Raw genomic sequence first — 17,292 nt, 5'->3', positions numbered from 1 at the left:
TTTTACTTTATGCAAATGAAATTATTTTGAGTATATTCTGTAATTTGCTTTTTTTAAAAGAACATATATGACATTCATTTATGCAATGTATAGCCTTAGTTTATTTTCTTGGCTATATAGCATTCCACTATAAACTCCAATACATTTATTTAGTCAATTGTTGCTGAATAAATAACTGAATTATGTCCAGGTTTTTGGTTTTCTTTGTTAATGTTACTAAAAAAAATGCAATGAATATTATTATACTGAATCTCCTGGTTCACATTTAGTATCAAGTCCTAGGGTTCATGTTTAGGAGTAAAACTGCTACATTACAGGCTATGGCGGACATTGTTCATTATTATTCAATCTTCTCTTTTTCCGTAAAAATAGAGGGATAGGGAAGACATTTCCCAGACTTGACAGCCATTTCTGGCCATGTGACTACATCTCACTAATGGCATATAAATGAAAAGGAAGTCAGAAACTTCCTTGTCTAGGCCTTAAACAATTGGGTTGGTACTCTTTTCTCTTCTCACACTCTGGGACACTGATGTGCCTGCCATTTGATTTGCAGATCAGATCGTGTAGAACTGGGAAATGGCCTAAAATTGGAGAATGGTCAAGTGATGAGATAGAAAATCACTGGACTTCAAATGACTTTGTGGAAAAAGCTATAATCAAAACTGGATGATTCATTTGGGATTATAATATGAAAGCTAAATATCAAATACCACTGGGGTTTTCCTTTACAGCATCTTAGTCTCTGTTTTGTCATAGAATATACATGTGTTTAATTTGAGTAGGTAATGCCAAAATGTACGCAAAGTGATTATATTTATTGGAACTCTAACCAACAGAGTCGGAGAATTCTCGTTACTGCAACCTCTCTCTTACATTTGGTATTGCTATTCATTTACTTTTTCAAAATTCTAGTGCCAAATGCTCTCCTTGATCTTTAAGCTACATTTTCCTGATTGCTTTTTTCATGTGGTTTTTCTTCAAAGTTCTTCTATGAAATACATGTTTAAATCTTTTGCCCATTTCTCTATTTGATTGTGTTTCTTAATAATTTGTTAGAATCTGTATAATTCAGGTAGATAGTCTTATCCATTATCCATGTTGTAAATAATAATATTTTCATTACATTTTGGTGTCAAGGTGATGTTTTTGTCTTAATTAAGACAAAAACAGATTCTTTATTCTTTCTGTAGTTTTTCCTTTTTTTTTTTTTTTGCCATTGTGAAAAAAAAATTATTTCTTCCCTAATTGTCCTGAAGATACTCAGTGAGGCTCATCTAAAAGCTTCTCTCTATTGCTGCTTGCATTATGTCTTTGATTGGCTGACTCCATTTCAGATATGCTTTTTTCGCAGATGAGTAAAGGATGGAGTTACATATGGTAGATGGATGTGAGAAATAATCATGGGTGTGCCAACCTGCATTTCTATTTCATGTAAACCACCATTAATGCATATCGGGAGGAGGAAATAAAGGTTGGGAACAACAAGTTGAAGGCATTGCCTCCAGAAGTTGCCTTAGTAAATTTTAATAGAAATAAATGTTAAACACTGCTGTTAAACATGTTCTTATTTACTCATGCATGGAACAAGCTGGACCTGCTTTCTAAGTGTTTCGTGTAAAAAAGACATGGAGTTCTAACTTGTGGTTGACAAGCTAGACATGCCCCCAACTGTGTAACAAGGTTGCTAAGAAATCTAATGAGGTCTTAGCTTACATTAAGAATAGAATGTGCAGATCATTGGAGATAATATCTCCCCTGTAGCTTGTACTCATTAGAGAACAATTAGGTCATTTCCACTTATTCTGGTGCTACCATGGAAGAGGCTCATGGGAGAGCAGTCAGGTTGATGACAAGGAGGAAAACCATAATAAACAACAATTGAAGGAATTGGGAAATCTTAGGTTGAAATGGAGCAGATATAGATGATTGATAATAGCAGTGTTTAAAATTTTAAATTTGGACCTGTAATGTTGTGTATATATGATATATGTGTATATACATATATACACATTCTCTTTGACAGGACAAAAAATATATAAAATATATTTTATATATAATTTTATATTTCATATATATTTCATATATAATATATATTATATATATAATATGCATTATATATATATAAAATCTGTTTTACTCTAAGTAAACATCAGGGACTGCCGCAGTCTGGCTGGGCACAATTCAGGAGCCACTTGTCAAAAGAAACTAACTTTATTTTTAGAACCACACAAGATAAACAAAACAGCTCCTCAGGAAAAAACCCTCAGAGCCCAACTGCCACCACCGGCTTCCCACAAGCCACACACCCCAACAACCTCTTCCTCCCACAATCCTCCTGCTCTTGAGGCTGATTGGCTGGGTCGCATGGGCGGAGCCAAAAAAGTCCCCCAATGAGCAGCTCCGTGGTCTGAAAGGGCAGGGAAACAGCCCAATGAGCATCACTGCAGAGGAGCCAACCAGCTAGATGTTGCTAGATGTTGCTGGGGCTGCTGTGAGCCAATCATCAGCTGGTAGTCTGAAAGGGCAGGGAAACAGCTCAATGAGCATCTCCACAGAGGAGCCAATCAGCTAGGTGTTGCTGGGGCCGCTGTGAGCCAATCATCAGCTGGCAGTCTGAAAGTTTGCTGGAGCCCCTTCGGCTGTGGCTCTCAACAAGGGACCAATGGATGGAGGTTATAATAAAGTAGGCCCTAACCAATTATGAAAGACCTGATAGCTATTGGACAATGTGTCTTCAAAACAACCCCATTGACGAGAGAATGCTGTATTTCTTTCCCCAGTACTGATGGCATTGAAATGGAATCTGAAAGATCATTCATCAGGGATGTTACTAGTAATAGCTAATATCTATTAGTATTTACTACTAGCAAGGAATTATTCAGAGTGTTTTGTCTGCATTTTCCCACTTAATCCTCACAGTGGCCCTAGAAGATGGGATTGATGTTGTCATCATTCTCTAATGAAGGATCTGAGGCTTAGAGAGGTTTTCCCAGAGTCACTCAATTTGTAAAAAGCAGAATGTACATCTGTCTTGTGTCCAGAGACTGGATTCTCACCCACGCCGCTTCTCACTTGTCAATGCGGCAAAAAGGTTTGTTGCACTGGGAGGGGAGCTGTATAGTATGGCTTTCCAATTCTACTTGATTCTAACAAGTTAAAATATATTTCCTTGGAAGCATAGAACAGTATGGAAAACAAACACCAGAGGGAATGGGAAAGGGGTAAGTAAAATTTAATGAGGAGGAAAAAATCTGGAAAGATCTTAAGTGCAAGGCATTGGTCCAGGAAAAATACATTCCTGACAGGTTGTAGGCAAAGGACATTTCCTGAAGGTTATGCACATATAAGAGAGTGATGAGGGAGAAGGAAGTACCACAGACATAAGACATGCAAAAAATTTCCCTTTTTTAGCCAAGATATCACTTGATGACCCAAAAGGAGTTTCCAAACACTGTTTTGCTATTTGTCACAAAGAACTAAGGGAAACAAGACAAGAATATCATCTCCCTATCAAGTTCAAGGACCCTGAAAAGAACATACTTTGATTATTTTTCTTGCAAATAATTAAATAGCGCTCCTCCTTTACAAAAAGCAGCAGCCAGAAAGATGGTAATGAGATTTAAATGGACAACTTTTAAGCATTCACTCATACATATATTCATTTAACTAGTATTTACTGCCGAACCTACTATTTGCTAGACACTTTTCTAAGGACTGGGAATAGAGTTTAAAAAAAAAAAAAAAAAGTATTCCCTCACCCCTCTCCAAAAAGAATTAGTTTTTTACTTTCATTGTCTATTCTCTGGGACAGAAAACAAGATGAGTATGTAAAATTTTAAGGCATCTCAAATGGTAAAGCGATAGGAGAAACATAATGAAAGGCAAAATAGAAGGTGAGTATATATGGAGAATTGTAACTTTATATGATTTTAACTAAATATTCACACTAAAAAGAAGAGAGGGAAATTGTCAAGAAATGAGGATGTGTTCAGGCCCATGTGGGTTTAGGTCATGCTTATGAATCACAAATACTGTGAGATGTCTTATGGCAATGTGAAAGGGCAGTGGGAAAGTCACTTCCCTTCTCCTGTCTTCATTTCCTCATCTTTAAAACGGAAATCCTAATATTAGGCTTATAATATAAACATTCTGACAAGGAAGAAGCATGTCTTTAGTAGAAACTCAAGAGGGCCCATGGGCATTCCCAGGAGCCTCTAAACAGATTTGGGTCAGCACACTCTTTCACCATTCAGCTGCAAGGGTTACCCGAGACATTGCAAAGTTCTTTCAAACACCCCCCCAAATGCTGGTTTCCTTCCTCCATCCAAAAGACTGAACAAAATGGAACTTGTCAACTGTGCTTATGGTAATAAATCTCCTTTCCAGCAATTTTCCTGACATTCTAATGCCTTCCTGAACATAATAAAAAGGTCATTTTCCACCTGAATTCATCTTCTCCAAGCTGCCTTGTATTTCTGCAAATTCAAGTTTCAACAAGTTCGATTTCATTCCTTCTACAGTATTTTATTTGCTTTAACCAAGCTAAAAATCCCAACTGCCACCCAAAGCTCTACTCTAATAGCTTGAATGGGGATTATATTTTATTGGCTGACTGTGTAATGTGGATACATTCTGAAAGCTGAGCTGCTCCTTTTTTCTTGAGTGACAGAGAATTAAATGCTCTCTTTCAGATATTGCCCAAGGATTTCTTATGATTTTGTTTCCCACATCAACTCAATAATTTTCTATGTATCAATTATGCCAAGACCAACATTCTCACCTCAATATAAAACAATCCCCAAGAAGCCTTGAGATGAGCGGGTCTTTCACTTTGCCAATCAACTCAGCAGCACTGTCATGTTTTTCACAATACTGTGTCTGGTTTCCAGAAGAGTCACGCAAACAGTAGCCTTCAAGGTTGCTGAGGAATTCCTTCCAATAAAAGTAGTAGCATTTGATTTTAATAGATTCAGGTGTTGATTTAAATGGAAACATCACTTCCTGGAAACATTACCTGGAATAAAATGTCATGAAAAGCTGGGGGCAGTAGTGGGCGATACCAGGAGTGTTCCCAGGCACAAATCTGAGAAAATCTTGGACTTCTTTCAGTGATAATGGTCAGACACAGGCACATACTTGCTTATTTCAACATATCTGGGACAGTCCTCTATGTAGATCAGTACTTCCACTTCCCCAAAATGATGAGTCAAGGGCTTATGATCAACAAAGCAATCTCCTGCCCTTCTCCTTGAGGAACAGAATCCCAGCACTAGTGACTGCACTGATTAAGGTCCTTTCTACAAAAGGCATGAGCCACTGGTGGCTCCCCAGCCTCTCAAAAAGTTTGAGAGAATCAGCTTACATGCCACCCACCAGGAGCCAAGCATAGCAAGCTCTGTGTGCTCTGCAGGTGGCAGTCAAACTCATTCTCTGCTCATCAAGACAGATATTCTTGTAGAGCAGGGCCAGGTAATCTTTGAGACTCTGCAATTCCCCAGAAGCATGGCCTGATCTCCTGTGGATTGGTAGGGGAAGAGAAGAGCAGGGGCCTATGGGAAGTCCAGGGATATAAACAGAGAGAAGTGGGTCAGCTTGCTAGCCTGGTTGTCACCAGACCAAAGGCAATGCTGACCTGGAGAATGGAAGTGATTGCAAGCAGCTTTGGACACTAAAGGACCTGAAGAATGCAAGCCTTTGGGCAGCAAGGGAAAAAAGGAAATGTGCCTTTGCTAGCAGGCTGGGGGCAGAAGGAAGGACACCTAGGAAGAAGGGAGGAGGAAAAGCACAGGAGGGAAGCAATTCTCTTTCCCTGTTTTGCTTTTGCTTTGCTTTTCCTCTGCTAAGCTCAAAAGCGAATCAGCCAGGACTCTGGCCTGGGGAGCATAAATTGTTTACTTTAAAACAATAGTTCTTCTTTTTCTTCTTCATCTTCTTTTTTTCCCCCCGTTTTTGAAAAAAAAAAAAATTCAGCAGCACTTTCCTCCACTTGTTGTTCTTTTGGAGTACACCATTCCCATCACATCCCTAGCTTAATTCTCCATTGGTCTTTGCTTCAACTGAAAGAATTTTTCTCAATTTTTGTGACCTGTGTGTCAGATTTTCATCTGCCTAAATGCCTTTGGAGTATACTATTTCACCAGTATGGAATTTTTCACCCTTTCTAATACTGGACTTTCCTTAGTAGGTGAAGTCTGACCTCCCTCCCTGCTCCCTGCCCTCCTTAACAAGAACACACATTTTCACTCCGTGTCACTTGCATTCCGACCCCTTGCTGAGTTGCTGTTTTGCCTGCAGGCTTGCAGAGGACTTCAAAGAAGTTTTGCTTTGACTGCCCTTAGACCCTAAGCTAGTGCTACAGTGGGGCCACTCTCATGGCCTGGAATCAGCACATCTTCACTCCTTTTTTTGTGTTTGTTTTTTTTTTTTTTTAAAAAAAAAAAAAAAAAAAAAGCTTGTTTCAATTCTTGGTAATAAAAACAACCAAAATGCTCCAAGTTGTAAAGGAGGATAATTTGACTTAGGCTCTCAATTCCCAGTACAGTTTTTACCTCTCTTTCCCCCTCCCTCTTTTTTCTCATCTGCTTTCTCCTCCTCAGCAGTAATTTAATTTCTGGCATTCAAAAGTTAATCCAACAACATTGATTTAGATATAGAAAAAGGAGCTGTCATTAGTCATTTGGACTTTGTTGTTAGTTCACATGGATATCACTGACCATTCCTTCAACAACATGCACAGAGCACTTACTAGGTACCAGGCACTGAGAAGAGGTTCAGGGACTAAAAATATAAACAAAGTTTCATCTTTCTCCTCCTTCTCCAACTATCTTCTTAGTCATTGTCTTCATTGTCATCACATCATCTTTCATCATCATCATCATCATCATCATCTTTATTTAATTCCATGAGCCCTTAATATATGCGAAATATTGAGAGCTATTCATGCATTTTGCTATCTAATTATTAAAAGGATCCTATGAGATGTAGTATGTTAGCTCAAGTTAATAGGTGAGAAAACTGGAGATAAAAGAAGTTGTGAAGCTTCTTCAAACTCATACATTTAATGTGTGTTGATACAGGTGTTTGTAAACCAGACAGTCTGACTCCAGACATCTTTTCTAAGGAGTCACTGTCTTAGTGGAGTCAGACTTGTAAACAGATAAATATATCAAAGAGGTAAGAGCTAGAGCTATAGAAATACAGAGGCAGCAGTGACTAACACTGCCTCAGGGAATCAGGAAAAGCTTAAGAGACAAATTGACATATATAGTGGGTCTCCAAATATGAGTAGGAGTATCCCAAGAAAACACAAGGGATGAGAATGGGAGGTACATTTAGACTGAGGGAACCATATATGTGCTGGCACAGTAGAGAAAAGCTGCCATGATATGTTTAAGAAATAGTGAAGAAGCACAGAGTTCACAAGAGAATGTTGTAATGTGCCAAAGAGGGCAAATGTAAAACTAACGCAAGAATGTGAAGGATTTCAGAGATCTTGCTAGTAAGTATAGCTTTCTTGTGAAAGTAAAATGACTTTAGCAGAGAATTTAAATGTGTGTGTGTGTGTGTGTGTGTGTGTGTGTGTGTGTGTGTTAACATGACCAAAAGTCTAGGGAATGGAGAGAAGAGCCCAATGGTAGGGACACTGGTCATACATAGACTTGATTTACATAGCAGAGAAATTAAGAGTGCCTGGGCTAGAACTAATGAGATGGAAAGTTGGGACTTTTTTTCTCTAAAAACTATTGGCATTAGGATGTCTAACCCTGTCTAGAATAAAAGGCTAAAGGCCCAAAGAATTCTATTGGAAATAAGAAGTCTTCTTAGGACAGTACAAACCAGCCCTCTTACTTTATAGGCATAGTTAAAATCTATGGAGCTTAGGAAGATTAAAGCCATGCAATTAATAGTGGAAGAATAATAGTAGTCACCTTTTATCCAGAAGCTCCTAACCACACACTAAGCATACTTTAATATATTTCAGGCTCATAACTTTTCAGGGTAAATACAAAGCTGCTCTTAACTACATTCAACAGACGAGGAAGCTGAAGTCAGTAACTTGGTGAAGTATGCACAGGTAATTAGTGACAGAACTAGAATTCAAAACTATGGTTATCTGATGCCCAGAGCTCATGAGTTTTTACATGCTATATGTAGAGACTGAAACCTTGATATTCTTACTTTCAATCCAGTGCTCTTTTCACTAGTCATTGATGCCTTTATCCTCTGTTAAATATATTTCAAGCCTCACTGGGCAGACAATCCCATTTGATTATCTACTGTACTAAAATCCCTTAAAGTAGTATATATTGTGGATTCATTGTCTACCAAATAATCTAAGCAAGATATGATGGTCTTTTTTTTTTTTTAAGCTGGCCATGTTATGGTAAAAGAAAGTACAAAAATACAAATGATATTCAGAACACAGATAATATATAACCAGAAACACAGAAAATCAAAACTTTGTATGATATACATATGGAGAAAGAGCCAATGTTATTCATCACTTTCCTGTGCCAGAGACTTTAAATGTATTATTTCACTGGAGAAAACTGACTTTGCATAGGTGAAATTACTTGCTCAGTGTCACACAAATCCTAAATGGATGAGTCAGAAATTAAGCGCCACTTTCTCTGACACCAAACTCAGGCTGATAATAACTATGTATTACTGGTTAGTAAAGATTTAAGTCAGTTCCATGGAATCAGCTCTCAAACAAACAAACAAAACCCTGTGATTTGTAGTGTTTGCCAATTTCCAATTTCTATAGGGCATAAATAGTGGCACAATGGTGGATTTCAGGCTGCCAGCATGACATCACTAGAGGCAGGGTTGAGAAGAGATGTGTGTGCTCTGCTCTGGAGAGCCTCCAGCGTACAACTGTATGTGGATGAAGAGACATTCAAGCAAAATTTCAGAGGCAAAGTGGCAGAGAATTGGGGTACTTTTGGGAGAAGTAAGGCATATGGATTGAAAGCTAGAGTACAGATTAGTTTAGTTATATTCAAAGAAGGCAGACAGATTAAGCTAACTGGTAAGATCAAGTGGAAAGATTGATTTAGGATTTATTGGGAAGCTACTTCCTTAAAATAACCATTCTTGAGCACTGGCAATTTTCTTAAAAAGGACATAAGTACTGACTTATTTTATCTGAAACTTTTGTCAGGCACTTGTTTTAGCAACCACTAAAACTGAAAAAAAAAATACTTAAATGACTGGAATCAAGCCTAATGAATCAAAAAGATGATCCCAATATAAATTTATATTTTTGTGTGTGTTTTTCTCATTCTTTATGGCAAGGATAACAGTGGACCCATGATATATTGATGGAAAATGAGCCGTAAGAAAAATGGAGCAATATTTACTTAGGGATCACCTTCAAAACCCGCTTGTTCTTTCAGACTCTCTGAGTGTACGTATATTGACCTTATGTCCAGAAGAAATAACGTATTTGCAAACATCTTGAACTGTTTCTTTTGACAATTTAATTCACAAATTTTTATGTATGAAACAATAGCAAGGCTTCCTTTATTCCCCACATAGGAGAGGGAGGAGAAAAAAGTTAGCTGGGACCTGCAAAAAATGATTGCTTTTCCTCTGAGCCAAAATCTAGTCCTTTAAAAGATGAAAGGATGGAAATAAAATTAGAATTCCCAGTTGCAAAGTATTTCTGTTTCTTTTTCCCTATGCTAAACAAAAGGTTCTGTTTTGTGCACTCTGGATAGAAATGCATACGAATAAGATAATATGTAAAAATCAATAAAAATAATATAAGGAAAATGGATTTGATATCTGTTGCTTTTATCTGCTCCATGGTAAATGGCTCCCTGCCCCTGTGATTCTGAGATACTATTAAACAGAATGCTCACCTGGTTCCTTGCACCAGAGGTGGACATATGACTGCCTGGCCAGTCATGGGCTCTGGATCCTTTTGCTCATGGTAAATTGCTTGAGAAATGAGCAGTGCCAGTCAAATTATATTCATGAATGAGAGAATCTTTCTTTCTTAAGGATTTCAATTTCTGTGGATATCAGCTCAGGTTGGCTGGTAACAACCTTTTCAGTGTGGAGGAAGTTGAACTCTAGCAGAGGAAGGTGAAAACACAGTCAAAGATGAACAAAGCCGTGTAGAGTTAAGATACAGAAAACACAACAAAACAAAACAAAAGATCTTTGACAACTTTGCTCAAATGCCTGGGTACTGTTAGGCCTAACATGTATTTTTGGAATTCCCTGTCTTTGAAACCAAGAAGCCAGTCATCTCTCTTCTTCTTCCCTTTTGGTTAAGATTGCTAGAATTGGGTACCTGTTACTTTCAGCTGAAAGCATCATGACCATTACCAAGTGAAAACATCCTTACTTGATGGTAGATTCCTGCTGGCTGACTGAGATTATATAAACAATGTTTCCCTGTCTCTATTATTAAAGAAAACAAACAAACAAACAAAAACCCTTAAGGCAGAGTTCAAGGGATGGCAAAATCCTGAGAACAGAACTCCTTTCTTGGCCTATGTTCTAACATATGCTAATTTATTCTATTTTGCTCTATTTTCTTTCTCTGTTCTATGACTGATCACTCTTTGGATATCTCTTTTGTTCATCCGTGCACAGACCACAATACACTTATTCCTTGTGCCTTCATTCAAAAATTATCAGGGCCTATTATTTAACTGAACGGGCTAAGTCTTTACCAACAGGCAAAAGGCAAGGTATTAAGTTGGAAGAAAAAGAAAAGAGGAAAAAAAAAAAAAACTTTGATTATTTCATACTGGAAGGACAAAGCAGCACATGAAAATACTCTGTGTTTTAAATTTCATAGCAGGAATTGGTATGTATGGGAAGAGCCACCTCAAGATGGAGTAACTGGGGATTCTTTTTATAGTCTTTCGGGGAATATCCCAGAACCTGGAGGTAGTCAAAGGGAAGAAATGAGAATGATGACTTAACATTGAGTGGGGAAAAGATCTGAGTAAGGTCTACCTTCCCAGTCAGACTAAATGATATGAGCCCACTCTGAACAGTCTGCCTCTTGTTATTACTTTGCTTTACAGGCTAAATTTAGTATTCGTTTCATCCTAGTCTCAATATTTTTCTCAGCCCTGAAAAACCCAAGGAATAACCCTGGAGCAGGCCATTTCTTCAAATGTCCTTGAGTCTAGGAAAATTAATTGATAGTGATACTCTTTGGAGATTCTCTTCTAACTGATTATATTAACTACTCATGGACAGAACGTTTTACTTTATTACTTGGATCCCATTCTATGTATCAGGACAAATCATTCTCCTTAACAGGTATATCAATTAACTACTTTTAACAAAATTTTAAGACCAGAAGCACTGGTAAAAAAAAAAAAAAATCATTTACTCTACCTCTTTGCCAGCTAGAACACATCATAGGTTTTGTTAATTTCAATAAAAGCACATACATGTTTATAAATCTTTGTGTTGGCTTATATAACTTTTTAAATATGTATTATATTTTCTCACAAGCTTTTCACCTTGAGGTGAAATTATTAAGTGAATTTCTTGCCCTTACAAAGAAAAGTAAACATATTAAACACGTCTACGTAATGTTAAAATGCTGGACATTAAATTAAATTCAATATTTGTCCTATAGCACTGTTAGCTGAATAGGTTATGAATCATCTATGTTTGTGGAATACATTGCTTTAGAATTATAATTTTGCCAAATTCACCCAGTAAAGAACAAAGTATAAAGAACATTGAGGCTTAAAATCTTTAATACTGAACTAAGTCTGTAGACTTTGCAATATTGGTACTGCATCAGTAATCTTTCCTTAGTGAAATGTTATACAGAACATTATTCAGAAATGTTTGCTCTGAAAAGAGTTTGGATAAATGCACTATATTTGAAGTTGATTAATGCTGTCTGATATGCATCCAGATATTTTATTATCCTTAGAATTTGACTTAAAAGTTACAGGGTGTCTTGTATATTTGCTCTACGTGAAAGAGGTACATTTGCATTTAAACAGGAATGATACCCAAAGCTGTCTGAAGTTTGGTGAAGTCTTGGCTCCTGGGACCTTGTGACCTCATCTGTCCTATGAGGTGGTTAGTCTGCCTCGGTGGTTCATCTAACCATGCTGGGAAGCCTTACAGTTTCCACAGAAGGAAGGGAAACTTTAGGCTGCTTACCAAAATTCAGCCCAAATAGTTCCACCTCTATTAGGTTGTTAATTATTTTGCTCAATTTATGTATTCATTCATGTATTTGTGAATTCATGAATCAAATAGTGTTATGTGCCTACAATGTGTTATCTATTCTAGATATATGATAGAAACTAAAACAGGCATAAATCTTGGCCTTCATTTAGCTTCCATCCTAATAAAGAGATATGCAATAATGAAAATATGTTTATATATATATATATATATGTGTGTGTGTGTGTGTGTGTGTGTGTGTATATCTCCATTCTATGAAGGAAAATAATCAAGAAAGGGAGATAAGAAATATTAAGACTAGGAGCTGGCTGAAATTTCAAATAGTGTTCCTGAAAGGCTTAAAACAGAAGGTAACCTTTGAGCAAATCTCTCAAAAGTAGTGATGGGATGGTCTACACTAATAATGCAGGGGGAGAGTTCCAAAGAGTGGAAAAAAACAAATGCAAAGGCCCCAAGGCAGGAGTTTGCCAGGTATATTTAGGAACTGTGAGGAGACCACTATGATTTAAATGGATGGAATAAGGGCAAAATAAGAAACTATACTTCAAAGAAAGCCTATATTAGAAGGTAAAGGGTTACTTTTAAATACTGAAAACTGTTCTTTAAATTACTTGCAAGGCTCTGAAAAGCTTACAATTCTGAGGTGCTTATTTACATTATGTGACCCATAAGTCTTGACTCAGTGTTACCAATCATTTCTCATAGTTAATGATGAGTCTATACTCTTTAGGAGCTACATGTTTATCTAAGAATTTGTTCTTAATACTTTCTTGTAAACCTGACTATATTACTTATTTTAGAGGAAAACAGGGCCTAGTACTTATATGATTTTTTAGAAGTCCATTATATCCATGGTGCTTTATTTACTTTAGAAAATCAAATACACATTGTTTTTATATTTTTATAGCCATTATTTTCCACCAAATATTCATTAATGTAACTATTGGAGCTACAAATGTTAGTATGACATGAAAAAGCAAATAAAGATAAGTCCAGGGAACTTCTTGAACTTAAATTAAAATTCCTTTAAGGCATCAACATTTTGAATAACCATACTCTGAGTCATTTTCTCTACTTTCTCAAGACTACTAGATCTACTTATTTTAGTTGAAAGTTGAAAGTACATAGTGACCTTTGAAGAGAAATTTTCTGGTTGTTGGGGTAATCCCTGACTGTTATACTTTTTGATTAAATTTTATGCACTTACTGAAGGCACTAATGAATTATGAGTTTTTAACACACTAAGAGTTTTTGACATCCATTTATATGTAAGTTTCAAAGTCAAATATCTCAACTAGATTATTTCTCCATTCCTCATGTCTGATACAGGAAGGAAAGTGACTAAGTGGATTTTTAGTTTGACTGAAATAGGCATGTTCTTTTGTACCCAGTCAATGAACAGTCTGTAGTCTGAAATAAGAACCTGATATTTACCATAGACTTTGAAAGTTTATGTCCTTCTGAATGCCAGTGATCTAACTTTATTGGCTAGCATTATTTAGGATGTTAGTTGACAATATTACCACTAAAAATTGAAACTAATCAGTAAAATTCAATGGATTGTTTCTTAGAAATAGAAAAATCTATGTCCATATCTGGAGTTGTTTTAGAAATAATTTACATTAAAAAACCTTGAGATACAGAAAAAGAGTTTTGCCTATGAAATCTTTGTGTCTCTTTAAAATAATTATATTTTCCTAGGCTTAATATTAATTCTACTTAGCCCTCCATCTTGATCTTTGTTATCAGTACATCTTCATCACAGGCCTTTACCTGGTCATTTAGAATCCTTACTAATTCAGCTTCTTTTCCCTTCATTGGCTTTTTGTTTTCATTTTTATTGATAGCAAATAGTTTTTGCCACTCTTTTCTTCCTGCAAAGTGTTTCTTCTCCTTAAGCTGATTGCGTATCTCTTATCCAAAATGCTTGAGATCCAGAAATGCTTTGGATTTTGGATATTTTTAGAAATATTTGCATATATATATATGAGCTATCTTGAGAATGAGACCCAAGGATAAACATGAAATTCATTTATGCTTTATATATAAGTAATATATATATATAATACATATATTTCTGTGTGTATATATATATGTGTGTGTATATATACATATATATGTATAGAGAGAAATAGATATATTGAAAAATATCACACAGACTGAGGTAAGTTTATAAAATATTTCTACTACATCTCTGTTTTGACTTTGACTCATCTCCTAAGGTCAAATGTAGAATTTTCTACTTATGGTGTCCTGTCAGCAATCAAAAAGTTTCACATGTAGGGCATTTAGATTTGGGGATTTTCAGATTTAGTATACTCAACCTGAATTTCAAAATTCTCATTATGGTGTCAAGTACTTGATTCATTTATCTTTTTCTAAGCTTTAGTCTGTCCAGTTAAATCACTGAAGACTCAATGGAAACCCCTTTCATCTTCTTACATTACTACCCCTTCGGAATTTAAGTTTATTTGAGGCTGTACATTCTATTAAGAACACTTTCTCAATACTTACCATTTATTCACAGATATTTATGGAGTGTCCAATCCATTTACAAATGTGCTGAATTCTCTTAATTAATTTAATAAAGACCAAAGGGTCCTGGCTTGAGTCTTGGGAGCAGGATACTGAATTCTGATCTTGACAGGCCCTATGAAAGAATCTTGTCTTTTTTACCAGGTCACTGCTTTGAGCATACTGTGCAGACTGATGATGAATTCTTTTATACTTAAAATGCAAAGCTCTTCCCATGTTCCAGGTAACATGAACCATTTTTTTCCCTCTGGCTAAGCATTATTCATTTTACCTCCTGCAGTAAGAAGTACCCATCAGGATGCTCTGATGCATGACTAAACTGTCTGATAAATATCACTGGAATACTATGTATTCTCAATTGTAACAAAAGTGATAAAGATGCAGATGCAGTTGGAAATCTTTTCCTCTTAAGAACTGGGTAATGTGGATCCCACCCTCCTACACTAGATTTTGAAAGAGGAACTCTCTACTACATTACTTTGTGGAATTTACATTCTCCTTTTAAATTCTGACTCTGAGCTCTTACTGATTCTAGCTTTTTGTTATTGTTTTGTTTTGTTTTGTTTGTTTGTTTTCTGTCTAGAAATTCTTTCATCATCTCATATTTATGTACCAGGCCTGTGAAGATAGTGATGAATATAGTGGGTAGGAATTCAGTTCTACAGTCAGAGTGCCTGGGGTAGAATCCTGGCATTAACATTGCTATGAATCATGGTGTAACATTGAGATAGTAGTTTCAGGTCTCTAGGTTTCAGTTTAAATAAAATTAAGTTGATAATGGTACCTTTCTAATAGAATATTTTGAGTGTCAGTGTTATATCCATATTCATAAAAGTTGCTTAGAATTATCTAACATATAGTATTTAGTGAAAGTTGCTCACTAACTCATTAAAATATATATATATAAAGACCTTTGACCATTTTCAAACTCATGCTTGCCTGCTTTGACTCTTGTCCCTTGTGCTGTGGTCAGCATCCTGCCACATTCCCCTGCCAAATTCCCATTTTAATTTTTATTATTTCACTTAATTTAGTTCCACCATTATTTTTGTATGACCAACAGACTTCCGAGTTATTGTTCCAAGTGACTTATTGATGCATTTTCCTAAACTAGGACATATTCCTTTTTAAAAAGGAATTCTGGAAACAACTGTGTATAAACAATGGGGCATGTATAATACATATATGTACATATAGTCAGTTGCTTCTAGAATTCTGTGTTTATGTATCATATCAATAATTTATATAACATTCTGATCCAATTTAAATGCACACCTTTGAAAGTGATATGCTAATATGCCATCACACTTTATGACTGACATTTATTCAAGGTCACTCACTGAATAAATGCTGATCAGAGATCCAGACAAGGCTCTGTTTATTCCCCATGCCCAAGCTCCTTCTACCATGTTTGGTTAGTTAAATGTGTGATCTCACTTAATACAAAAATACAGTGAGACAATTGTTCTCACTTTTTACAAGTGAGGAAACCCAGGCTTCAAGAAGTTAAATGAGTTCACCATGATCATACAGTTACTGTCAGAACCTAAATCAGACAGCTCTTCCCAAAGAAGAGCTTTTTAACATGTATGGAGTAATAAGTTCCACTCAAGATAAAAGAGGTTCACTAGAGAGTCAGAAGGATCCAGGTTAAAAATAACAATTGGGATGATCTGTTCTAATACACACAGTTAAAGAAATGCACTACAGTTAAAGAAAAAAAAATTCTATAAAGGAATCTATAGATCTCATGACCATGTTAAGCAGTTCAGCCAAGCTTAGCTCATGGAATACAGTTAAAAGGCGTTTGTCATGTCCTAGCCTTGCTGTTGATTCATAAGATGCAAATGAAATGTTAATGTTAAAACCAAGTGGGAGAAACTACTTATTTTGAGAGAAAAAAAAAAGTGAGTTCTCCTTTAGAATACTGCTAATATAAGAGAACTAGGAAAAGACAAGCAAGCTTTTGAAAAAAAAAAATCACAGGTAAAAATAGAGCTTTATCATCTACAAAGTGAAAAGATAAAGAATTCATGTGTGTGTGTGTGTGTGTGTGTGTGCATGCGCCCACATTCTTGTTTCCATAAGCTTCTTCTGTTTGAACTCCCTCCCCCATATGGCTGGTGACTAGCAGCCTTTTGAAAAAATAGCACGATATGATGATTACTAGTCAGCATTCTCTACTGGAGACTAGCCTCACACAGGGGTGACCCTGTGATGCACGAAGGCTATTTAATGCCCCCGTAAAGTGGTTCAGGGACCACGATTTTATTATGCTTCGGGGATAAGAGTTGTGATCCCGCATTCCTGATTTAGAGCCACTTAGGGCTCCAACAGCTCCACCCCGGTGTTCTAGAGGAAAATATTCCTTCATGCTCTCTGCCTGATCTGAAAGCGACACAGCTTCCCTATGTTAAGACTGGGAGGTGGCTCAATCTTAAGAAATTGCCTGAGAACCCTGCCCATCTGCTGGGATGCCCTGTTTTCTGGAAAGGCCCAGGATGAGTTTGACTTTTAATCTGAATAACTTGAGGATTTTCTGTTTTGTGACTTTAAAAAAATCGCCGCTTA

Source organism: Callospermophilus lateralis, chromosome 10, assembly GCF_048772815.1.
Source record: "Callospermophilus lateralis isolate mCalLat2 chromosome 10, mCalLat2.hap1, whole genome shotgun sequence".
Lineage (NCBI taxonomy): Eukaryota > Metazoa > Chordata > Mammalia > Rodentia > Sciuridae > Callospermophilus > Callospermophilus lateralis.
This window is presented reverse-complemented; position numbering follows the sequence as displayed.